We start from the raw sequence: 26,151 nt of genomic DNA, 5'->3' as shown, positions 1-26,151 counted from the left end.
AGGTCAAGTTGGCCTCATAAAACTAGTGGGAAAGTGTTCCCATCTACTGTGTTTTCTGAAAAAAACAGAAGAAGAGCTATACCCTTTAAAATATATGCTAAATTTCCTTGTGATTTATTCTTTGACTTGGAGGTTATTTAGAAGTTTGTTGTTCAATTTCCAAGTATTTGGCCCATTATTTGAATAATAAAACTTTTCATGTCCTATTGATATGTGTGTGGTATCACCAGTATCAACATCTGAACCAAAGTTTGATTGAGGAGTCTATCTCAGTTTTGAAAGGTGACTATAACATCTGTATATCAATTTAGGTCAAAATTCTTAAGTATGTTGTTCAAATCATTTATCTTTTTTTTCCTGCTTACTCTATCGATTATTGAAAGACTCAAAATCTCTGACTAAGATTTTGGATTTATCCATTTCTCTTTGTATTCTATTATTTTTTTCTTTATGCATTTAAGGGCATGTTATTAAGTGTATAAAAATTAAAAACTTACATATATTACTAGTGAGATGATGTTTTTGACATTATGAGATAGCTCTTTTATCTCTAGAAATTCTTTGGCCTTAAAGTCTATTTTCTTCAATGTTAATATAGCTACATCAGCTTTCTTTTTTTACAATTTGAATGATATATTTTTGTATACTTTAATTTCAACCTTTCTATATCCTTATGTTTTAGGTGTGTTTCTTTTATTTATTTATTTATTTATTTATTTATTTATTTATTTTGCAGTACACAGGCCTCTCACTGTTGTGGCTTCTCCTGTTGCAGAGCAACAGGCTCCAGACCCACAGGCTCAGCGGCCATGGCTCACGGGCCCAGCTGCTCCACGGCATGTGGGATCTTCCCAGACCAGGGTACGAACCCATGTCCCCTGCATCGGCAGGTGGACTCTCAACCACTGCGCCACCAGGAAAGCCCAGGTGTGTTTCTTTTAAACAGCATATAATGTATATTTTTATCCAGTCTAACAATCCAGCCTTTTAAATGTGAACTTAGTTCTTTTGCATTTACTGTAATATAAAATTAACTGGGTTTAAATTAACCACCTCAATTTGTGCTTTTACTTATCCCACCTCTTCCATGTTTTATTTCATTCTGTTTTTTCATCCTTAATTGCTTCCTTTTGAATTATTGTGTATTATTGGATCTTAAATGATGGGTATTTTTTAACCATAATTTTCTCTATATGGATTTAGAAGTTATACACTCTTTCTATTTTTTGAATGACTTCCCTAGAACATGTATATATGATAGTTTTATAATGAACAATGAATTGAGAGTTAGAGGTAAAAGCACCACCAGTTCAATAAAATCCAAATTTTATATAGACTTAATCATGTACATTTGTCCTTCATATTCACACTTTTATATTTCATCTGTTCATGTCAAATCATCATTTTACACAGTTCCATATGCCCAGCACATTCATTTTCTCATTCTTTATTTACACTGGAATCAGCTCACTATTTAAATTTATATAATTTGCATTAATTTAGTATATACATCATTATTCTTGACCAATAAACCATTTTTTGTGAACTGTGGCTAAATACATTATAATAGAAATGAGAAATATGCAAATTAAGGAAACATTCATTCAACAAATATTTATTTGAGTACTTATGAGTATATTGAGTATATACCAGGCATTGTGCTGTAGCTCAGAATATAAAAGTGAGCAATAATAGATGTGGTCTCATAAAGCTCATAGTCAAGTAGACAGTACAGTGTGAATGGTGGGAAGCTACGTTAGCCCAGAGGAACTCTATTGACTGATTTTCAGCAGAAGACAACTGTTTGGAAGATGGATAATCTTTAAGAATAAAATATAGGAATATGTCTATACTTCTGTGAAAATAATTTTATGTTCTAAATTTGTGGAATATATATATATAGATATAGATAGATAGATAGATAGATAGCTAAACAATTTTTAAAGTATTTTTGACCTCTCTGAAACTACCAGATTATCTGCAGCCCACTCATTTAAACTGCTGGGGTCCAACAATGGTCTAGAGAAAGTGATTTGAAAAATATACACATAGATGTGTTTTTTAAATATCCCCCTCCAGCAGTGCAGCAGAATTTTGGTTGGTGGGATTAACTTCACTTCCTTGCTCCAGGGTTGAGCCTTGATTGACAAAAGCTGGTTAACATAGTCTCTTATCTCTTGCTACAGTCATTGTGCAGTGAATCAGATTTAAGCCAATCAACATATGGAATTTCTCTAGCATCAGTAATTGGTTCAGTAGGGCCAACCAGAGAGAAGTACAATTTTGTTTTGTTTTGTTTTGCTTTATGCTTTGAATGGTTGGGAATAAGAGAGTTGTCTCTCTCTTGTTCTCAATACAAGATATACAAATCTGAAGTCTGGAACTCTTGCAGCTCTTTAATATCGTAAAAGAAATCACCCACACCCAAAAGGGATTGCTGATAAATTAAAGAGGACTGGAAGAGTCCTGTTGGAACGATGCTTGAAGCCCTCTCTACTGCTGAACTTTTTCTCTGCTGACTGATGTCTGGGACCGCAGGAAGGAAGAGGCATAGGCTGGCATCTGGAACAATCTGAAGGATTATTGACCCATATGTCTGGTGATTGATGCTAGACTGGGACTTCCCTTGGGGCTGTCACCCACAACACCCACAAGTAGCTGATTAGGATTCCTCATAGCATGGCAGCTAGGTTCCAAGAGAAAGCATCCCAAGCTCTATCATCTTTTATGACTTAGCCTCAGAAGTTGCATAGCATCACTCTGAGATCAGAAATCACATTGATCCAGCTCTAATCTGGTGGAACATCAAAGTCACATTGTCAAGAAAAGCATGTGGAATGGGAAATAATGTTACATCCATTTTGAAAACTACAATTTGCCGCAATACCATGCTGTTTCTTGTTTCTAAAGCCTTAGATATTTTGCGACATTTTTTTCTACCTTCTTCACTGGCTAAACCATACTCAGCCTCCTCTGGTGAGAGGGCTCCCTATGAATGTACACACAGCACCCTGTATTTCTTTTATAGAGTTTACTTGTAATTTACCTGTCTGTCTCCTCCACCAGTCTGTAAGGTCCTTGTCTTCAAGTCTTCATTGCTGTAATCCAGCATATTTAGCAAAATATATGGATGAGTAATAAAGCTTTATCTTGCACTTTGTATAGCAAACCAGTTTCATTTAAACTGGTTTCTCATTTTTGAGACAGCCCTCAGCTTCAGACTTTTAATATCCTTACATCCTGCATTTTTAAGCCCTTTGCACTGACACCTCTATGCACCTTCCAGATACAAAGTTCAGATTTTTATAAGCCAGGCAAAGAACGTTCTAAGCCACCTCATGGTGGCCATGCCTGGCAACCAATTGTTCGGTCTTAGAAACATCACTACATGTGCACAGCAGAGCGAGTGGAAAAAGGAAAAAATATGTAACTCTGATACTAGTGATAAGAAGTAAAATCTCACAGGTACTATGATAGAGTCAAAGATGGAAATGATTAAAAATGACGAAAGTGCAATAAAGAACAAGAAAAGAACAAAATGGAAAGAACATGTACAAGATGCTGGAAATATCATCAAAGATGGAATCTAAAAGGTAGGATATTACTATGAATTTTTATCATTTTTTTAACTCTCTGAGACTGAAAGCCCCTCATAGTATATAAATTCTTCTGTTGAACTTTTGATTTTCTAGCAGATTTATAGGAATATACTGTACACTAAAAGAGTAGACTGCCTATCCTAAAAAATATGTGGCGCTCATAATGAGTTTACATCAACTCTGCAAGTCAAGTTTAACAGTGTATCCAGGCTGTGAACTTATGTTGAAGATGGCAACAGTAGGATATATGGTCCGGGAAGAAGATTTGAAGACTTAGATATACCTGTGCCTGACACAAGCAGAGGGTCATACTGGGTTCAGGATTGGCAAGACACTTTCTAAAATGTAAGCAAAGACCTACTGTCATTACTCTGGGCAATGTTTCTCGAGAAATGGCATAGGGAGGCCCACATCAGAATCACATTAGGGGGTCTTATAATTCAGATGCCTGTCCCCATCCCCTTTCCTCAGACCAAATCCCTGCGAGTGGATCCCTGCCTTTTTAACAGGCTCCCAGATAACTCTTATACATACCAAATTTTGGGACCAGTGCTTGGTAGATGCTGACGTTGGAGCCATGAGTCACTTGGCCTATCCCTGCAGGCTGGAAAGGAGTCCACTTTAGTCTCACCGCCATAAGAAAGTCAACCTGGGCAGACCCCAGACCCCAGGTGATATAAGCCCATATTAACAAGAAGAAAGGGTTCGCAACAAGAGAATGAGGAGAAGAATCCAAGGAAAGTTTTGGCCATCAGCTTTTAAAATGCTAACTTGATGCATTTTCAAATGTCTAAGGTCTCTGCCTTTCTCCCCTGGCTGACATTGGAATAGCAGAACTGGGTAGCCATTCTTCCAACAAATTTCTGTGAAGTGCTGGTCACGTGGTGTAGAGACTATTAAACTGGACTATGGGAAGGGACAAGTGGCTAGTGATGGAGCATTTTATGAAATTTTGATGCAGAGACTGAAGGCTTTAAGTATTTGTAAGAATCACACTTCTGGCCTCTGCGCTGTGGTGTAGCCGGCTGACAATGATGGAAATGGTGACAGAATAGGGTTGATCAACCATGCGTGGGGCAAGTGAGACCTTTGACTTTCAGCTAAACCCAGCACTGAATGTAAGAACGCAAAGATCTTCCAACTCATGAATTATGGGAAGTTAAATCTAGTAGCTGAGCTTACAAAGCCTAAGATGGCCAACAAGATGAACATGAAGATGCTGTAGGCAAACAATAAGTAACTTAGCCTAATGACCAATGCCCAAGCAAAACTGAGAATGGAAATATGTAGCTCCCCCACATAGAGCTTACTTCTTAATATGAGTTCAGCTAAAACCATTCAAATTCTGCTGGCTTTTTCCATCGGTGAGTCTGTGGCTTGTATTTATGGTCTGGGAAAGAAATAGTATGAGCGAGCTTCTCTCTACTTTTCTTTCTCATCCTGACCATTTTTCTTTCCTTTACTGTCCTCATGTCTCTCCCTGCTTCTCATATCTTGCTGTAAATCTTCTCTCAAAATTAATCATTTTTTCTATATCTGTCATTTATTTTTCTCCCTTTATTTTTTGTCTCAAATATTGCTGTAACCCTCTTGCTATCTTTCCTGCTCCATTCTCTCAGTACTCTCTCTTTCCCACACTTCTCATCACAAGAACACATCTCCCTCCCTCTCATTCCATTCACCTCTTCCTGTCCTTGTTTTTGTGTCTTTGTTTCTGAGTGTCTCCAGCCACTTGTCTGTGTATCTCAATCTTCCAAGACCTCTATGGCTATTTTTTAAAATCTCTGTGTTGATCTCAATCTCCATCAAATTATTCTCAGGAGTATTATGTGCCAAGAGAAGTGAGATATTCTGACAAGCGATGTCTAAGATCCTATGGCAAGAAGAAGAGAGACATGTTACATCCAGCTTATCTCCTACTAGACTGTGAATTCCTCAAAGCAGGGCTAGTGCTTAGACCATGTTAGGAGCATGTATATTTATAGAACTGTTGTTACTGGGGAGAAAGTCTTGGTATCAGGTGATACCAATTACTATAAGAAAAGTAGGGTACATCAATATAATAGCAAGAGTGAGGAGCTGTGGGGATGTATGTATATGTATAACTGATTCAATTTGTTATACAGCAGAAACTAACACACCATTGTAGAGAAATTATACTCCAATAAAGATGTTAAATATATAAATATATATATATATTTGAAAAATCACTGGAAACCATAGTTTATTTTTTAAAGTCGCATTTTCCAGTGCAAGTGGCTCTACAGCAGTGTTGAAACTTTTGCCCGTCTTTCATATGTGTCCTCCCATGCCCACTATTCTAATACTTTTTTCAATTAAAAAAATAAAACAGGACTGCCCAGAGAATAGATGGCTCTTTGTGCTGGGAAAGGGAAAAGAACGATCAGAATGAGACTGGAATATCCTGTTGCCACCAGAAAGCAAGAATCTGATTTTTTTTTTAATGTTAGGGTCAATATGAGAATGCCAAAGGACCCAATTTAAGGGTTCCCATTGACCAAGCTGCAACAATTTGAGCACAAAATATTATTGTTATTATGGTTACTTGGAGCAAGTTGAGCCCATGAAAGACCATGGATTCATAATATTTCTCAAAAGAGAAAAGTTAAAATAATGAGTACAAAAATACAGCTGTAATCAAAAAATGGATAACCAATTATGGATTTGCTTCTTGTTAATGGATTTTAACAAGCGGCTATTATTTATATATGGATATTTTGTTAATTATTGTTTTGTATAGAAATGCATAAATATATATGTGCATATTTGTTTCTGAGAAAAAAAAAGCTATGGAAATGAGCAAACCAATAATCTAGGGAAAAAACAGGAACTCTATCAAGAGGAGGACAGACTGGTTTTGTTGGTATGAGATTAACATATAATTTAGATGGAAAGAAAGTCCAACACTTAATCAGGATCAGTGATCACACAAAATTACCAAGTAGAAGAAAGGGTCAACAGGGTCTTCCAAAAAGATGAATTAGTCAAATGTCCCAAAGAGGAAGAAGCTACAACCCAGACCCAATGCCTCATCTTACAGGAAGTGAAACCACTAGATGGTCCTACTCATTTTAATAAAACACCAATAAGGAATACATATTTCTTTAAAAAGGTAACAGACCAAGTCAATATATCATACTGATAGGATATTGGGTTCTGTAACTCTGGCAAAGTGAGACTTTAAAAGTATGTTATTTCCTGAAAGACATCAGGTTTTAAAAAAATAAAACGCAAGTGAAGGTGTGACCTTAAAAATCATGTTGCAGTAAGGCCAGAAGTTATTGCAGCCTGATGATGTGTCTTGTACCCAGACCAAAAATGGATCAGCCAGTAATCCAGATTCTGCTGCCTTGGCTGGGCTGAGCACGGATACTTTTTCTTTGGGGTCTAGTAATATTACTCCACCCCTGGGAAGGAATAAAAATATATTACTAAAACCCTAGGAAGATATTAAAATAAGTATACTAATATCCCCTCAGAAGGTATAAAACAAGCACATAAATTATCAAAGAAATGAATAAGTCCATTGTTCTGAGGCTTTAGAATACATTCAAGTGTAAGTATAATAATAAGCTTTGTAGTCACTGCATTTGTGAAAGTTTTATATATTTGAAGTGTTCAAAAAATCAGCCATAATAAATCTGCAAATGCATTTTAAAAGATATAGGAGAAATTAATCAAACTATAGTCAGTTTAAAATTTCAAGATACTTTGTTTTAAAAATATTTTTTATTAGGTATATGAGTTCAGTAATTTGAACATTAAACAAAATACAAGTTTCTTGCTCCTGACAGGAAAATTTAGAAACCTGGGCTGTGAGGTCCCTTCCCCTAAATCATCCCAGAGGAAATTGGAAACCTTTCTTGCACATTAGAATTACCCAGGAAGCTTTAAAATCTATTGATAATCAGGGGCCCTCCTTGGACCATTTGTATCAGAATCTTCAGAAGCAGAATCTGGGCACTAGGGTATTTTAAATACTCCACAGTTCCAGCTAATATGCAGCCAGAGTTAAGGAATTAATAGAGGAGTTGAGAAGGCAGAGTCTGCGGAACTAACATCAAAACTTTGAAAAGGCCACAAGGAGACCAAAGACAGTTGTGAGTTGGTGTAGAAGCTCATGGCAGTCTGGGATGGGGACATAGTGGAGCAGTAGGTGTAGCTATGGCAGGTGAATTTTCTGTTACTTATCCCCTACGTTGATTTGGCGGGATGTTTTTCTGACCCCATCACTTCCATGGACTGGAAATTAGCAAGAGCAGACCGGTTATGCATATGGAGGGGATGGAAGGGTTGGGGAGATGGGGAGAATATCAGGGTAGCTTTAAGACCCTCCCAAGTTGAGAATCTGGTGAGAACACGTGTATAACATCTAGCTGCCCTACGGCATTTGCTTCCTCCTTCCCTTCCTCTCCATACCCTCAGTGACAATGGATTGCAACCTAAGAAGTTTATCTCCTCTTGGAGATAACCTTTTTCCCAGGAATTTAAGGAAGATTCTCTGAATGGAGGCAATGCCTGGTGAAGGAACTGGGAATGGAGTTGGTCTGCAGGTTCTGTGATGTGTGATGCTCTCATTCCTAGACTTCCCCAGCTTCCACAAATAGTCCCAAGGATCAATACCACACAGACTATATTCTCTGACCACAGTGCAATTATGTTAGAAATAAATTACAAAAGAATAATTATTGGGAGATGATTCTCCATAGGTCTCTTGTGTTTCTGTATGTCTTCTGAGCAGAGGCATTGTCAGCTTTTAATTACCTTTTCAAGGATGTTTATGTAACAAACAGCCTTGGAAAAAGATAGCATCTCCCTCCATGGCAGAGGGCAGGTGTGTTTGCTCTCTAGTAAAAAGAAGGTAATGTCTCCCTGTGGGGCAAAGATTGGGTAGGTTGGCTTATACCCCCTTATGAAAGATTGGAGTTTCCTAATCTCAGGGTCCTTCAACTGTGACTGAAACCTACTACAGGTGCAGCATCCTCCTGGACCCATATATGCATCACTCTTGTAGGACTTAGGAGGCAAGGGGAACCAATGAGAAAATGAAGTCATTTGTCTTTGATCCAGGAGTCTCATGTCTTCCGGCATTGTTTTTGAAACTGACTGGCTACCTTGGTACCTTACAAGCAGGTAAAATCCAAGATTCTTCACAGTTGTTGATAATAACTTTTTAAAATCCTTTAAGTCTAGAAATGAAATTGCATACAACTAAAGAATCTTTAAATTAAAAAGGAATTCATGAATATAATATAGAAAACAGAATAAACTGAAAGTATTTTAAGCCAAAATTTATGGACATAGCTAAAGCAATATTTAGAGGGAAATTTATAAATTTAAATACATGTATCAGGAATCAAGAAAGATTGAAAACTAATGAGCTGTTTAGTTCAAGAAGAAAAAAAATGGAAATTAGAGCAAAACTAAAGAAATCAGAAAGGAAGAAATATTAAGGGCAGAAATCAAAGTAAAGAATAAGAAAACAGTAATAATACAAGATATAGTAATAGTAACAACAAACGATACTGAAGATCAGTAAAATTAAAAGCTGATATTTAAATTTTTTTGAAAAGATAAGATGGTCTTCTGGGAAGAAAGAAAGAAAAAGATTGTATAAAGCAAAATGCAGAATGATAAAAAGGGAATAACTGCAGATGCATAAGACATTTAAAAATAATAAAAGAATATTGTGAAAACTATAGCCTAATATATTTGAAATTGTAGATGAAATAGATTTTGCTCTACATGGTAGTATTTAAATAACTCAGCAACAAGTAAAGCTTGGTGCTGGCTAATCAGGATGGGCACGTGCCAATCAGAAAGCATTCTGTCTGGTTGCCAGGCTGGTGTGTCCTGCCTGAATAACAACTCTGTATTTCTGAGATGAAAATTAAATTCCCAATTGGCCCAAGGAGAAATATAAATATCAAACAGGCCAGTAAGCATTAAAGAAGCAAAATGGTAATCAAAGATTTCCTTTTCCAAAAGGCTGCAGCCCAGAAAGTTTTTTAGATGAAAGCTTTACAAACTTGTAAGGAACAGGTAATTCCCTACTTCATGTATTCTCAAAGGGATCAAAATCCACTGGTTTGGGGAGAAGGGGAAAAATCTTAGGTATTAAAATACTGTGGTCCTCCAAAGGGTCACGGTTCATAAACAGATACACAGTGTTTCTATGGTATTAAAATTTCAAGGTGGGGGATTAGAAAAAAAAACATATCTAAAGAGGCTCCAGGGAGAGGGGGAGACTAATAAAAAAAAAAGAAATTGAGAAACACCCCCTAATTTTAGTCAAGAAGATAGAGAAAGAGCAAAAACTTCCAAAAGGCTAGTATAACTGAATACAAAACTGGATAAGAAATGCACACACACACATACACATGTATATATTTATATACACATATGTATGTATTTATATTTATAAGTGAAATGTCCCTCTGTAGATATACAGTCATGTTCAATTATGAAAATGCATGCAAAAATCCTCCATAAATATTCATTAAACTAATCCAACAATATTAAAACTATATCTCAGAACCAGATTTACCCTCCTGCCTTAAACAATGAGAAAAACTGGACAGGATATGTGGAGCAACTGCTTTAAGATATAGGATGATATGAAGATGAAGCCTGTGATTCCAGAGAGAAGGGAAACCAATGAGGTGAGTCCTCCCATCACTGTAGCTTTCTGCCTGGAGGTACATTCTGGAGAGCAGAGTGTGTAGGGCATTCCCAAGCAGAGCACAGTGTTCTCTCTGAGTTGAGGAGCAGAGATTGGAGTTCTGGGAGTCTGAGGGAGCTAGAAGCTGTGGAGGCAGAGTTCCATAGAGGAGAGAACTACAGGAAACCAGCTCAGTCTTTGGTTAATAGTAGGATGTGTAGACACAGAGTGAAACTCTTTTATATACATTTATGTACATCTATATACATTTATGTACATCTATACATTTATGTGCATATATGTAACCAGAATATTACTATTTGAAAGTAGATTGTGATAATTAGAGCTGTTTACTACACCTGCTAAAACAACTACTGTATACAAAACAAAGAGTTATAACTAATGTCCCCAAAGGAGAAGAAAATGGGTTCATAAGAATATTCAATTAATCCAAAGGAAGTCAATAAAATAGGAAAAAATTCCCAAATAACAGATGGAACAAATAGAAATCAAATAGTGAGGTAGAAGCATATGACTTATTGCATAAAGTACAAATTGTATAAGCACCAAATTAAAAGGCATAGATTGTCAGATTGGACAAAAAAACACCACCTAACTATATGCTGCCTACAAGCAATCCACTTTAAATATAAAGACACAATAGATTAAAAATAAAAGAATGGAAAAGAATACCAAGGTAACCCTGATCAAAATAAAGCTGGAGTGGCTATACTAATATCAAACAAAGTAGAAGTCATTGAAAATAATCTTAGCAGGGATAAAGAAGATTATCATTTAATAGTGATAAAAGGGTCATTTCATCGAAGGACATAACAATGTTTTTTGCACCAAGTAACAGAGGATCAGGATACATCAAGTAAAAAGCTAATGGACTTGAAAGGAGAAATTGGCAAGTTTACGATTACAATCAGAGATTTCAGCATCCTCTTTTAATAATTAATAGAACAAGTAGAAAATCTGTTTGGACATAGAAGACTTGAATAACACCATAAACCAAACCATAAAGGTAAACCATATTTATAGAACACTCCACCCAACAGCTACATAATACACATTCTTTTCAAGTGCTCAGGGAATATTGACTAAGACAATATTCTGGGATGTAAAACAAACCTCAATAAATTGAAAACAATTCAACTCATGCAAAATATGTTCTCTGACTACAAGGCAATTAAATTAGAAAACAAGAGAAAAATACCTGAAAAACCTCCAAGTATTTAGAAACTAATATACTTCTAAATAGCCCATGGATCAAAGAAGACATCAAAAGTGAAATCAGGAAGCATTTTGAACTGAATGAAAATGGAAACACAACATATCAAATATTGTAGGATGCTAGTAAATTAGTGCTTAGAATTTGTCGGAAAGGTATCAAATTAATGACCTGAGTTTCCACATTAAAAAAGTAGTAAAAATAGAGCAATTCAAGCTCGAAGAGAAAACCAATGTAACACTTGTTTTTTAAAAAAGTCAATAAAATTGATGAACCTCTAGTCATATTGATTAAGACAAAAAGAAGACACTAGGAGAAGGAAGTGATGTAATCACAGTTTCAACAGATATTTAAAGGATAAAAGGGAATATGATGAACAACTCTCCAGACATAAATTCAGCAACTTAAATGAAATGGACCAATTCCTTGAAAGACCCAGACAATGAAAGCTTATTCAAGAAGAAATAGATAACCCATATAGCCCTGTATCCATTAAAGAAACTGAATTTTTACTTCAAAGCCTTCCCACCAAAAAAACTTCATACTCAGATGACATCACTAGTTCTATCAAATATTTAAGAAAGAAAACTAATTTTAAATAAACTCTTCCAGAAAATTGAAAACACTTCCCAACTCAGACTTTAAGTTAACATTACTCTGATCCCCAAACCAAACAGACATTATAAGAAAGAAAATTACAATTCCAAATCCCTCAGGAACATAGATACCAAAATTCTTAACAATATTTTAGCAAATCACATCCACTGATACATGAAAAAATAATACATCATGACCAAGAGGATTTCATTCCAGGAATGTAGGGTTGGTTTAACATTTGAAAAATTAAACAGTGCAAATCACTATATTAAGGACTACAAGAGAAATATGAGATGATTATCTGAGGAGATACAGAAAAAGTACTTTGTGCCATCACTCCCAGCCTCCCCTGTGGCCCACGCACAAGGGCGGGAGAACATCAGGAGAGAGGATCTGTAACAGCTTTGCGAGTGAAGAGAGTCACCCCTCCATACAGACATCCAGATTGCTCCTAAAGCATTCTTGCCTCTGGGCTGGCTGCCGGGAGTGGACAGAGAGGCCTTCCCTTTGCCTAGTGATCAACAATTCCCAGACCTGCCTATGTGATGGCCCCCAGCTACTGCCTGATCCATCAGAGTTTTAACCCCCATCTTAGACTACTGGTTTCATCCTATGATCTTAGGGTATTAGGTGGCCAGGTGCTTCACCCAATCCACTCTCTACCAGTAACGGGAACTGACATGCCCACCACCCCTGAGGTACTGACCCCACCCCATTCCCTTGACGATGGTTAAGTGGTCAGTTTAGGGCTTTGCTACCACAGGTGAATATTGTTTACCATTCAACCCACGCTACCATTTTGTCATCCCTGTTGGATAAAAGTGAGTTTATATTTTCTTTTCTTTTTTTTCTATAAAACTCTTTGTTTCTATTCTTAGAATATTAAGTTGAAATTTTAAAATCGTGTTTATTCATTCTTTAAATATTTATTGAGTGACTATGTGGATAAGTTCTCCATGAATGTAATGTAAATATAGCCTCGCGGGATATTTTTTGTTTGTTTTGATTTGTTTTGTTGCCTTTTGGCCCTCTTTACCTATTTCTCCTAACCCTCACCCCTCGCCTCTGACAATCTCCAATCTGCTCTGCATATCTGTGAGCTTGGTTTTTTGTTTTTGTTTTCATTTCTGTTTAGATTCCACATATAAGAGATATCATGTGGTATTTGTTTTTCTCTGTCTGACTTATTTCACTTAGCATAATACCTTTGGGGTCCATCCATGTTATCCCAAATGGCAAGACTTCATAATTTTTTATGATTGAATAATACTCATTTTCTATCTATCTATCTATTTATCTATGTCATTTTCTTTATCTCTTCATCCATCAACGGACATTAAGTTGTTTCCATTCTTGGCTATTTTAAGTAATGCTGCAATGAACACATGGGTACATATATCTTCTCAAGTTAGGGTTTTCCTTTTCTTTGGATAAATACCCAAAAGTGGAGTTCCTGGATCTTATGGTAGTTCTATTTTTAATTTTTTGAGGAACCTCCATACTGTTTTCCATAGTGACTGCACCAATTTATATCCCCACCAACAATGCACAAGGGTTCCCTTTTCTCCACATTCTCACCAACTACTTATTTCTTATTTTTTATAATAGCTATTCTAACAGGTGTGAAGTGATATCTCACTGGTTTGATTTGCATTTCCCTTTGATTAGTGATATTGAGCATTGTTTCATATACCCATTGGCCATCTGTATGTCTTCTTTGGAAAAATATCTATTTAAGTCTTTTACCTATTTTTCAATCAGATTGTTTATTTTTTTTTTACTACTGAGTTGTATGAGTTCTTTATATATTTTGGATATTATCTTATCAGGTATATGATTTGCAAATATTTTCTCCCATTCAGTAGATTGTCTTCTCATTGTCCTTTACTGTGCAGAAGGTTTTTAGTTTGATATAGCTCCACTTGTTTATTTTTGCTTTTGTTTCTTCTGCATTTGGTGTCAGATTCAAAAAATCATTGCCAAGACCTATGTCAGGGAGCTTCCTGCCTTATATTTTATTTCCTATGTACTCTAAATAGGGCCAATAGCTTCTTGCTTTTACTCTCAAATCACCCATGATTTTTCTCATAATAATCTCCATACTTTAATATTTCCAGAGTCCCCTCTAACCCAAGTTTATTGTAAAGATAGTTTCTTCAATGAGGAGAGGGAGCCTGCTGGCAAGACTGTGGGAAAAGGACTACTGTTTTACACTATAAACCTTGGAAGCGCTATTTGACTTTTAAAACTGTATATATGTAATTCTTATATAAAATTAAATCAAAAAAGAAAAAGAAAAGGTCTAGAATGCTTGCTGTTCTTCTTCATCCTGGGCCTAATGCAGGCATCACTAATCTATAACAGTGCTCCTTTCTACTATCTCACAGCCTCACAGCCCTTCTCAACACAGTACTCCAGGCAGGCACTACCAGCCAGAGTTGACATGAAACCAGTTCTCCATTCCTGATCTTTTTCATTGGCTCTGCTTAGAGATTTTGCTTTTGCTTTTCTAGCTCTGAACCTTGTGCCTTTTCCAGAATGAATCCAAGCTTCAGCTCTCTGGTGTCACACACCACAGCCTAGGATGTAGACTGCTTCTAAACCAAGTCATGCCTCACTGCCAGGGAACCTTCTGTGGCCTCCCTGCTCAATGGGGAGGGGGAGTTAATAGCTATAGTGTACCAGAGCAGATTCATTTAAAGAGGTCCAAACAGCCAGAACCCCTAAGAGAAAACCCCCTTTGGGAATAGTGGGTGCGGTTGACTGGACATCTTATTGCTTCAGAGGTCTGCAGTCCCTTCTGTCAATCTGAATCACCCTCGGGACAGAGAGTGACTTCCTACCTTTCAATACTTTCCTCTCTAAGAAGAGTAGCAGCTTCCTACAACCCTTCCAACTGTGATTGGGTTACACCAGGTAGAGAGATCTTGTATTATATCCTCAGAGGGTGTGGTACAGGAAAATTACAGCAGTGAGAGCTGGTACTCCATGCTCCCACCCATTAGGAAGAGCACTGACTTTTTTTTTAATATTTTCCCTTGCAAATCTTCAGTCTCAGAAGCAGAACAATCAATCATATTGTCAACACAAATAGGCCTCATAAAATTCAAAGTTAAAGTTACCTCTGACAGTTTCCTCACCCATAAAACGAGCAGGGTAGACCAGATAATCTCTCAGGGTCTTTCCAGCTCTTATATCTAGTGACTTTAAGGCTTCAGTCAACAATATAAAATAAGAGTGGAAAGCAAAGGACTCCCTTTAAAAGTTAACACAGGTTCTGGAGAAAAAGAGGATTGGTTTGAAAGATAAGAAGCCAGAATGAATTCTGAAATGAAGTAGAACAATGAGAACGTGCTTGTAAAATGTATCACCACCCAAGTGCCTTCCAGTGGGCTCTGGATAACTTCCAGACTGGGTGATTACTGACTGATAAGAATCGTTCTTCATTAATGTAACCGTGATTTGTTGTGTTTGCCAAAGGTTGGAAGAAAATTGAGCCAAGAGCTGGAGGCCAGAAGTTCCCGCTCCTGCCCTACACATCTAGAATTCGCGTTTTTACATTTTCTACTACATTTCAAGGCAAGTAACTTTAATTTTGCTTCTCTGTCCTCTGTCACTGTGAAATACCACATCTCCATGGGAATAGAGGATGCCTTTAGCTTCAGCAAACCTGCTAAAATCCTTCTGGAATGTGATGTAGCAGGATTTGCCTTTCCGTTGGTGGAGGTTCGGGCGTGTACGAAAAGAGTTGCTTGTTTCCAGAATGCAAACTCTCCAAATGCAGAGATACAGGAGATCTCTCATGGAGGAAGCAGTGTCTTCAAAAATTAAAATGGAAAATCCTTAGGCAAGAAAAGCTTGTCTTAAGTTTGGCACAGAATTTGGGACCATTGCTTCGGGAGTCAATGACACCCAGATGGGAATGGAAGCCTCCAGGATGGATGAGGCAGCTCAGGGAGAACAAGTGTGTGCAGGGGGAAGGGATGACTTGGGAGAGGAGGCTGTGGGATGGGTACTATCTTGGGTCTGTTCCTAAGAGGCATGTTTTTCCAGCCTCTTCATGCCATCACACACCTCCACTTAGTAGAGTGTTGCATTTCTTTATTCACTTATTGAATTATACATTCTTTCACTTACTTACTTGCTCATTTATTCAAAAAGCATTTATTCAGCACCTACCATGTGCCAAATATTGTCTGAGTTCACGTGGAGGGATAGGACATGGTCCCTGCCCACCAGGGCTCACAGCCCAGGTTGAGGAGGTAGATAGATGCCACTCAGCATGGTCCATGCCACGGTGGGGTGAGCAGATGAGGTGGTGGGGGCATAGGAGAGGGGCAGCTAAGCCACCTTTGGGAGGGAGCTCAGCGAGCTTTTCAAAGGAGAGCCTACCTTATGGGTCCTGAAGGGCATGGTGTTGTTTGAAGGGTCCTGAATTGGTGAAGGTGTATTCTAGGCTCAGGGGGTAGCTTGCAGGCTGGCTCCGAGACAGGGAAGAGCACATGGGGCTTGAAGGTCTACAAGTGGTTCAGAGAGCTCGGATGAACTGACCACACACTTTGTGGGAAGCTGGAGCCCTCATCTTCACTGGAGGGTTTCCTGAGCCCCTCCTGCTAAGAAATCACCTTGTTTGTGCTGGCCATGTGAATTCATATGGTTTGATTGTATTTGACTCTGTGCGGTTGGGTTCAATGAAAGGTTCCTTCTTCGGAAGGAACATGTGGATTTTTGAACCGGAGGATAACTGAAGAAATTGTGCAGTAGTGGACAAGATGATTGATCGGTGAAGGGACTGAAGGGAGAGGCCCTCAGGAGAATCTGGCCGCCATCAGAGGCATTCAGAATGGCGCACACACAGTAGGGAAGGGAAGCAGTGTTAGCTTTTGTATCAGGCACCGGGAGAAATGCTATCGACAGGTTACCTCAGCTCCCCACAACCACCTAATGGAAGGGGTGTTACTGCACCCACTTTACAAATGAGGAAGCAGAGGTCTGAAGTTTGTCAAAGCCACTTGCCCTGCACCACTTTGAGAGGTTTGTCATGGTTTTCTGACTTAAGCAGAGACTGAATTAAGTCGGCAGAAGTAAGATCCATGTTGGGGGAAGAAGCGGCACAACTGAGTGTCTAGTTAGGTGTGAGCATCTCAGGAGACCTCGCATGAGCTGGAGGATGTGACAAGTAGTGGTGTCACATATACGGCAGGGAACTCAGGAGAGATGGTGGATTTTTAGCACACAGTTTCATCATTCTTCATTCTAACGATTCAATGGAAGATTTCACTAGAGATGCAGCAGCAAAAGCAAAGAAAAAGAGACAAAGATCTGTGCTATTATGGACCTTAGATTCTAGTGGGGAGGCAGATAAACAAGATAAATACATTTACACTAGAGTAGGGTAAATGGTGACATGCACTAAGGAGAGAAATAGAGGAAAGAAAGGAACACAGAAATGTCAGGATGGTTATATTTTGTTGAAGGAGTGACCAGGAAAGTAGCGTGTGAGTTAAGACCTGAAGAAATTGAAAGGTGAATGATGATGATATCTGGGGGAAAGCGTTTCTGGCAGAGGGACTAGCAAGTGTAGTCCCAATACTGGCTTTGAAGTCTGTTAGTTTCATGGTCACTCCAAGGATCTCTTGGAAACCGGTGGGAGGGTGCCCTGTCCCCTGTATGGTATTTTTATGAGGCATTTATTTTTCCTGCTAAAAATATCCTGTGCCTTTCTGAAGGTGGGGGAGAAGGGAGGGAAGTGGAATGGAAAAATTATTTCAGCATCTTGCTTGCAAATCTGCTCAGTGAACTGGAGTTTTTACCTACTGTGGGTTTGAGCACTTGCTTTCCATGCCCATTTCTGGATGTCCTCACTAACATATTCCAGCCCAGGCCCTTTCTGTTTTAATGAAAGAAAAGCAGTACAATCCCACCCACTCATCTTAGATACTCCCTCTGGATGGCCTGGTCAGTTTCCATTCCAGTAGATGGCATGAAGCTGAGTTCATGGAGCACAGAAAGTCTGAACATCTGTTTCTATGGGTCTAAATGATGTCATTTGTCCTGAAACACCCCCAGCCCCACACACAGCCCAGATTCTAAATTTGGAGGAAGAAAAAAACAGAAGGGGAATTCCTACCGGGCTAATGTTCTTGGATGTGGAAAGGCACCCAAATCTGGCTTCCATGAATGGACTGATTGAGCTAGGTAGACTCAAGAGGGTTAATCTCCCCTCACTGCTTCCCTAAACGCTGTCCTTTGAAAAAAGAAAAGAAAAATAAACTGGGAAAAGTCATTACTGTGTGAAATGGGGCTGGGGATTAGGATTTCCATGGGTCTAAGAGCAACTGAGTCATTACCATTGCACAGATTCAAGGTTGATTTCGGGGTGGCTGAGTTCATATATCTGAGAAACTGTCTAAAAAAAATTTCACTGTGACCCAGCCTGAGCCAGAGTAACAGCTTGCTTCAGAAAAGTGAAAATAAGTAAATAACGTCCCCACTGTAGAAAGAGGTGGGGTGGAGACTGAAGCATGGAGAAAGGAGGAAGCTATGTGAAGGGAGCCTTATGTGGCTCAGAAGGAACGGCTCCTCTCTGAGCTTCAGGGAAGTCCCTGAAACAGTTCTTCAGGGTGAGGGCTGTGACCCTTCCAGGTCTCAGAACCAGGACTTGGGATCCCCATGCTGGTCAGTTTGGGTTTAGAGAAGGATGAGAAAGGGATATTCTGTGAACGGTATTTAGCGTTCCAGGTCAGGTGGGCTGCTTTAAAGTCCAGTTCTGGAGGGGGTCACAGTGCACAGTGCTGGTAGAAGGCCAGGGCGGGAATGGGTGCGGGGTATAGCTTAGGTTCTGTGTTGCCAACTTGGGGCACTAGATTCTCGATGGCAGCAGCACATGGGGTCCTCCTGGTAGAAAACTATATCCACAGCATTATCTGGAGAAGTGCTTTATCTTAGCACTTTAAGAAGATAGCAAAAGATGTGTTTGAACCTATACTTTTGAATAAGAACTTTATGTTGTTACAGTATAGATAACGTAAGTTTAATTATATACGCCTGTGCAGAAGGGTTACCATAACAAGCCTGAGACTGCTGTCCTTAGAAAGGCCCACTTGTCATGTTGGCCCTTGGCTGGTGTGTGGGAACGTGGCCAGTAAACAGTTCCCAAGACTGACACAAAACTCACCCTAAATGATAAGGGTAGCTCACTGTGCCTGTCCTGTTTGTATAATGTGGTTTATTGTTGAACACGTGGTTTCCTTCTGGGAGTCTGGAATGTTGATACAATAGGGTGTCTGTATGACCAGCCCCCCAAAAAACCTTGGACGCTGAGTTTCTAATGAGCTTCCCTGATAGACAGCACTTCACATGTGTTATTACAACCTGTTGCTGGAGGAATTAAGCTTGTCCCATGCGACTCCACTGGGAGAGGACTCTTGGAAGCTTGCACCTGGTTTCCTCTGGACTTCTCATATGCCTTTTCCCTTTGCTGACTTGGTTCTGTATCCTTTCACTATAATAAATCATAGCCATGAGTGCGGCCATATGCTGACTTCTGTGCGTCCTCGCAAATCACTGAACCTGGAGGTGGTCTTGGGGACCCCCGCACAACACTAAACCATACCTACTGTAGGGCTGAGCTCTAAAATTAATGACCAAGCAGCTGCATAGCACAGGGAGATCAGCTCGGTGCTCTGTGACCACCTAGAGGGGTGGGACAGGGAGAGTGGTAGGGAGGCGCAAGAGGGAGGGGATATGGGGATATATGTATACATATAGCTGAGTCACTTTGTTATACAGCAGAAACTAACACAACACTGGAAAGCAATTATACTCCAATAAAGATGTTAAAAAATATTAACGACCAGCTTCCTCTGCACTAAAGAATTTGAAAAATTCTTCAGTTAGGTAGGGTCAAAGGAAGGTGTTGATTCCAGCCTGGATAATTCTGTTGACCTATTCTTGGTGACCCCTACTGTTCCTGTCCCGTGCCCTGTCTCACCGACTAATTGCTTCCCTGTACCAGGACCCTACCCCCATGTGCATGCTATTCTCAGTCTCTACTTACCTATCATGGAGCAGAGGCAGATCAGAGACAAGGAAGGAGTATTGGGATCTATCAGTGATTGCTGCTCAGAACTCCATGGGTGTTTGCAGTTCAACTCTTAAGCCAGCAGGAGAGTGACGATGATGCACTGGCCTACAGGTCCAGTTCAGGACAGACCCCTTCAGCAGGGCGTAGATGGGCTTGTCCCAAGTGTGCCTTTCTGACTGAGATTTTTCTAGATTCCAAGCTGACCTACTTTTACCTGGTTTCCACACACTTTTTCCTTAGATATGCTGATGCAATCAATTTATTAACACAGAGTCATGCACTGGCCTGTGGGCCTCAGCTTCTGTAAGGTGGCTTTTTCTGTCCATAACCCCATGTGTTGATTGGCTCTGAAAGACCAAACTCATCCAAGCTTGAGGGCACTCCTCACTCATGGTTCCTTCCTCCAGCTGCAGTTACCACCTTGTATGAAGAATTGCTTAGAAGCCTGCTGTCATTTCTGGACCATCCCACAGAGAAAAGCAAGTTTTCAGCTTGTATGTGCTGTTCAAGGTCTTAGAAAGCAACTTGCCATGTACCGCATTGTGGTTCCCAGACAGCCACTCATGTGTGGAGGCTTTCCTGGCAGGACGAGCCTATTTCTCCAGCATCATTCCCTTCTGCGGACATAGCCTACATCCGTGAGGATATGAGAAGGGGCCTTGGGAAGTACACAGGAGGCATACTGAGAGGAGGTCATTCTCAGAAGTCTGGAAGACGTGTTTATCTTATAGACTTTTGACTCCAAGGGCTGGTTTTCTACATTTCCTAGTCCTGATTTGCTTTGGAAGAAAATAATCCATGGGTCTGACAGGTCCCATAGAAGGCCAAAGAAAAGTGGAGCTCCTGGGTGTGGAGGTGAAGGGAATAAAGGAACAGAAGTGTCTTGGTGGCCGCAGGACCTAAGGGAGTGGTAGGAGAAGGAAAGAGAGATGTGCATGCATGAGGGGCCAGGAAGCCCTAAGAGCTTTTTGCTGATAGAAGTCTTATCGCCCCCACTGAACAGTGGAATAGGATCGAGGGACCACTCATGAGCATGGACCTTCATGGGTTGCTGTAGGTGGGTTCTTACAAGTAGCTTCAGATCCAAAAAGAGAAACCACTCAACGTGTTCCGCCTCTGCATGATGGATAGGCTGAGAGTAAGACTTTTGGCTAATGTGCTGCCCATCCTTCCAACATTACAAGCTTAGTAGGAAAATCGGAAAATCTCATTATTACCACTACAGGAAGTGCTAGATGATCAGAGGAGTATATTAGAACTCCCGACTTTCCTATCTGGCAGCTTTTCCTCATTGTTAACTTCAAAAGTCTCTTTATCTGAGGTGTTTGGGGTCAGAAGCCTTTAAGGAACCATGATGTGAAGAAGGTCTCCTTTCATATCTAGAGGATCTGCTCCCCATCTCCAATGACTGTGAGAAGAGACCCCATCATTTGCACTGACACACACTGGCTGTGCACCTGGGGTGGTTGGGAGAAGCCATAGAGTACTGACTAAGACACAACCTCTTCCTTCAGGGAGCTTGCCATCTAACATGGTAAGATCAGTAAGTAGGACTAAGAAGATGGCATATTATTGAACAGAGGACAAGTCGATGGACCAATCCCAGCCCACATTGGTGGAGGGTTCTATCCTTACACGTTTCCCATCTGCAGACAGATTTGCTCAGTAGACTGTGGGAGCTATATTCATTCCCCAGAATTAATGGCTTTCTGCACCATCTGTAAATATCTTTTTTTTTTTTTTTTTGCGGTACGCAGGCCTCTCACTGCCGCGGCCTCTCCCGTTGCGGAGCACAGGCTCCAGACATGCAGGCTTAGTGGCCATGGCTCACGGGCCCAGCCTCTCCGTGGCATGTGGGTTCCCCCCCCGGACCAGGGCACGAACCCGTGTCCCCCGCATCAGCAGGCGGACTCTCAACCACCGCGCCACCAGGGAAGCCCCTGTAAATATCTTTTAAGGAGGTCTTCAACAAGTGTATTTTAGTTTCTCGTAACTCAAGCCAATCCAACATTTATTAAGGCCTACAAGAATGGAAAAGAATGTGGTCTGTAACCTCAGGTCCCCTGGTTTTGCTTTCTTGAGATTGCCTCTGAACCCCAAATCACTGCTTGGCAGGCAGCACAAAACCTCCAGCCCCAGCTGACCCACTGAATAGGTGCTTAAGTTGAAATCTCAGAAACTTTCCAGAGGAAAAAAAACCAATTTCCCTAAGCATACAGAAATATTTCATGTAGCTGTATTTGCATACTCTGCATTTCTTCCTGTTGCAAAGGATGACCTGTCTCTGCCTCTGTCTCTGCCTCTGCCTCTGGCCAGGGCAACCCACCACCTGTTGACTGGGTCCTATCCCTTCTTTCCTTTCAAGGACTTTGCATCTTTCTCTGGTATCATTAACTTTCCCATTTCTAGCAGTTTATCCCATTGGCATATCAATATGTTGTAATGTCCCTTAAGATATTAAAAAATAAATAAATCTCTTCTCGACTTCCAGTTCTTTATCTATTTTTTTATTTATTTTGCTTTCTTTATAGGAAAACTCCTCAAAACAGCTGTTGCTCCTTTCTCTACTTCCCCTCTTCCTATTCTTTCTTTGACCCATTTCAGTCAGGCTCTAGTCTCCACGGTAATAATGAAGCCAGAATTCTCACAGAAAATGTGAAAACCAGCCCCAGTTGCACATTAGCAACTCTAATCTTGCTAAATGCACTGGTCATCTCTTATCTTCATATCAGTTGACCTCTCATTAGCATTTAATGCAGGAGGTCACTTCCTTCTTCTGGAAACCCTTTCTTTTCTTGAATTTGAGGTAGCCCATTCTCCTGGCTTACTTATACACTGATTACTCTTCCATGCCCCTTACTGGCTTCTCCTTCCCTTTCTTCCCTCTAAATGTCGGGGTGTTCTTGCGCTCAGTCATCAGACTTGTTCTCTATCTCCCCTCACTTTTAGGTGATCTTACCCAGTCTCGTGATTTTAAATACTGTTCATACTCTAAAGACCCCCAAACATGTTTCCAGCCCTGACCTCTCCCCTAAGCCAAATACCTTCTTAACACGCCCACTTGGACACCTGCTGGGCAGTTCATAGTTTGTATGTCCAAAATAGAACTCTGAATTTCCCACCAGAACCCCTCCTCATGCCTGTGTCTTTTCCAGTTCGCCCCTCTCTCAGTCAAGGGCACCACCATTTACCTAGATGCTCAGGCTCCAAGCCTATGAGTTGTAATTGAGTTTTCTCTTTACCCTACGTTCCACATCTAAACCATCAGTGAGTTTGGTTGGTTCCATCTGCATAATACATCCCGGATTCAACCCCTTCTCACCACTCTTACTGATGTCACCTGTCTGAGCCTCGCCCATCACTCTCTGGAGCCACTCGAATAGCCTCATAACTCATCTCTCTGCTTCCTCCCTTGCCATCCCTCCCCCAGTCTGTTCTCTTCATGGCCACCCAAGTGGATATTTTTAAAATTCAAATCAAATCATGTCAACCCCTGCTCAAAACTTAGAATGAAACCCAAGTCCTTACCATGGCTGCCTCTCACTCTCACTTCTCTCTCTTGCCCTCCTATTCTCACTACACCAACCTTCTTGCTTTTTCTCAACCCACTAACTTTATTCTCACCTCATGGCTTTCATATTTCCTATACCTGCTGCCTAGAATGCTGCCCAGGATCTTTTGCATTCTTACTTCTTCCCATTACGTAGATCTCAAGCACTTATTATTGCCTGATATTATAAGGTTTATTAATTTGTTTACTTGCTTATTGTCTGCCTCTAAATTTCATGGCGAGAATTGAGTCTGTCTTGTTCACCAGTGTGTCACTAGTACCTGAAATAGGGCCTGACACATGGAAGAGGCTCAAGAAGTGTTTGTTAAATGAGTGAGCAATAATGATAGCTAGAACTTATTGAGCATTTACTATGTACCAGATACTGTGATAAGGGCTTTACGTACTCATTTAACTCTCACAGCAACCCTTTGAGACTTTACTGGTATTTTACCCAGTTTTACAGATGAGGAAACTTCCGCGTAAAAAGATGAAGAAAACTTGCCTAAGGTTACACAACTACAAAGGGATGGAACTGGACCTTGAACCCAGCCTGGTCTCACTCCAAAGCTCCCGCTCCTAACCACTAGATTATATTGTCCCCAAGGAAAGCAGCTTCCCTACCAGTTAAAGTCCCAATGAAATCAATTTAAGGTCCCCTGCTTAAGAATTCTGCATGTGGGCACCATCAAGTGCTCCTTCCATTGTCTAATGGGGCTGAAAAGAGCCATGATTGCTTAGGAAAGAGTTGTGAGGACTCTCGGCCTCCAATTCTCCTGCCCTGCCCCTATAAATGGATTCCTATTTCAAATGTGGGGTAGAGGGTGGAGAAGGGGAGGAGTACAAGTGGGATGAGAGAGAAGCACTGTACTCCTGGAGGCCCAGGTTTCCAATCTTTGGAATCTAGGCTTTGACATGGGGCAAACTCCATGTGTTCTCCTGCTGTCTTAATTCTCCAGCTTCACTTTTGCTGCTCTCCCTTCTTCCTTCTCTGGACGAGAGGGTGGGACTTTCTTTAGGAGATGCTTCAGGTCCCCCAACCACAGCCCCTGGGTCTGCCCTAGAGTTCATTGGTAGACAGTTCCTCACAAGGAATGTTTTCCCAGGTCTCTGCCTAAGGACAATTTCCAGCCCAAGAATGTGCTTCGTTACCAGTAGGGGACAGGCCAGAGGTGCCAGGTGAATTATGTTCCACAGTTTCCCAGAGGGTCCCCAGCAGGACTGAGCCCCAGTTGCCCACAGTGGTAACACACTCATTAACACACCCGTCATCAGCTTTCCTTTCTTCCCTGTCTCACCTCCTGTCTCCCTCACATGCTTCCTGAGCTCACCCCCCAAGTAAGTTATAAGTGCTGGAATCCTCATCTCAGTGTCTACCTGACTCATGACAGACCACCTCTCCTAAAACTCTTGAGCAGAACAACATCCAGGAGTCAGTGGAAGAGTCAGCCCACCTCCCTCCAAATTTAAGTTAAATTACATTTCAATGAGCTGTACACTTCACAGCTTCTGCCATGATTTCATTTAATGTTTTGAATCATCCTGCAGTGCATACTGGTTGGGGAGTGTCAGCCCATTCCACACGTGTGAAAACCAAGGCTCAGAGAGGTGAATTAAATACCTGACTAAAGAGACTCCAGGTTAGCTGCCGCTCCCCCTTGGATGTTTGTGTAAAGATCCAATAAACTCCACTCTCTACCATACCCAGCAGAGCCTAGCCCTCAGTGGGTGTTCAACCCATGCAAGTTCTCTTTTCTCTTTTAACTTTTATTTTTCCAATAAAAGGTCTTAAACCATTTTGTCAATGGAGTTTGGCCCATATTTCAGAGTCAAAAAAAAAGAAAAATAGACATACCTCAAGCACTTCCTTCTCCTCGGTGAATATGAGCTCATGTTTCAGAAATTCCCACTGGAGTTCATCCCCTTCTTTCCACAGGCGAGGTTTCTGAATCAGCCCAAACTTGACTCTGGACAAGCTGCCCATTTCCAGGCTGGCATGTCAGCCTCTGCTGACTGCCACCTCTGACCTGACTCCAAGCTTCTTCTCAGGCTCCCAAAGGAGGCAAACACCTCGATTCTCTCAAGGGTTTAGGTTGGAGCAAATCAGCCTAGAGTGGGAGCTCGGGGCTCAAGCCGAAATGTGGGCTGGTTCCTGATCCTGGCGTGGAGCACGTCTCTCCTTCCAGCATGTCTTTGCTGTGGGTCTGGAGCCTGAGAAGTTGGTGTCTTTAATGAGCACACTCTGGAAATGTGTCAGCTATCTGATTACAGCTTCCTCAGAGGTGGAGCGGGCGCCCTGCCCGCTCCTGTGTTTCCCCCATGGCTCTTCCTTTGTTGTTCCACAATAAGGCCCATCTGCCGTAGCAATGCCTACAGCTAGTGACACCTTGCAGGGTGTTCCTT

The 26,151-nt window shown here is 40.6% G+C and overlaps 1 protein-coding gene across 6 annotated transcripts in view; it reads left to right on the top strand.

Annotated features, from left to right (window-relative positions):
- Window positions 1-26,151, top strand: part of THSD4 (thrombospondin type 1 domain containing 4) — a 630,174-nt gene that overhangs the window by 7,941 nt on the left and 596,082 nt on the right. For 2 of the 6 annotated variants that reach the window (XM_079915159.1, XM_079915161.1), the window contains 4 exons: window positions 737-927; window positions 8,593-8,753; window positions 10,156-10,282; window positions 15,593-15,691. The gene's annotated coding sequence lies outside the window, so the exon portion shown is untranslated. Of the gene's footprint in view, window positions 1-262; window positions 283-736; window positions 928-8,592; window positions 8,754-10,155; window positions 10,283-15,592; window positions 15,696-26,151 lie in introns of those variants that run through there. The other 4 variants (XM_079915162.1, XM_079915163.1, XM_079915164.1 and 1 more) reach the window with 4 other exon arrangements.

The sequence above is a fragment of the Stenella coeruleoalba genome, assembly GCF_951394435.1.
Source record: "Stenella coeruleoalba genome assembly, chromosome: 2".
NCBI classification, from domain to species: domain Eukaryota; kingdom Metazoa; phylum Chordata; class Mammalia; order Artiodactyla; family Delphinidae; genus Stenella; species Stenella coeruleoalba.
Note: the sequence above shows the minus strand (reverse complement) of the source record. Positions and strands in the feature narration are given on the sequence as shown.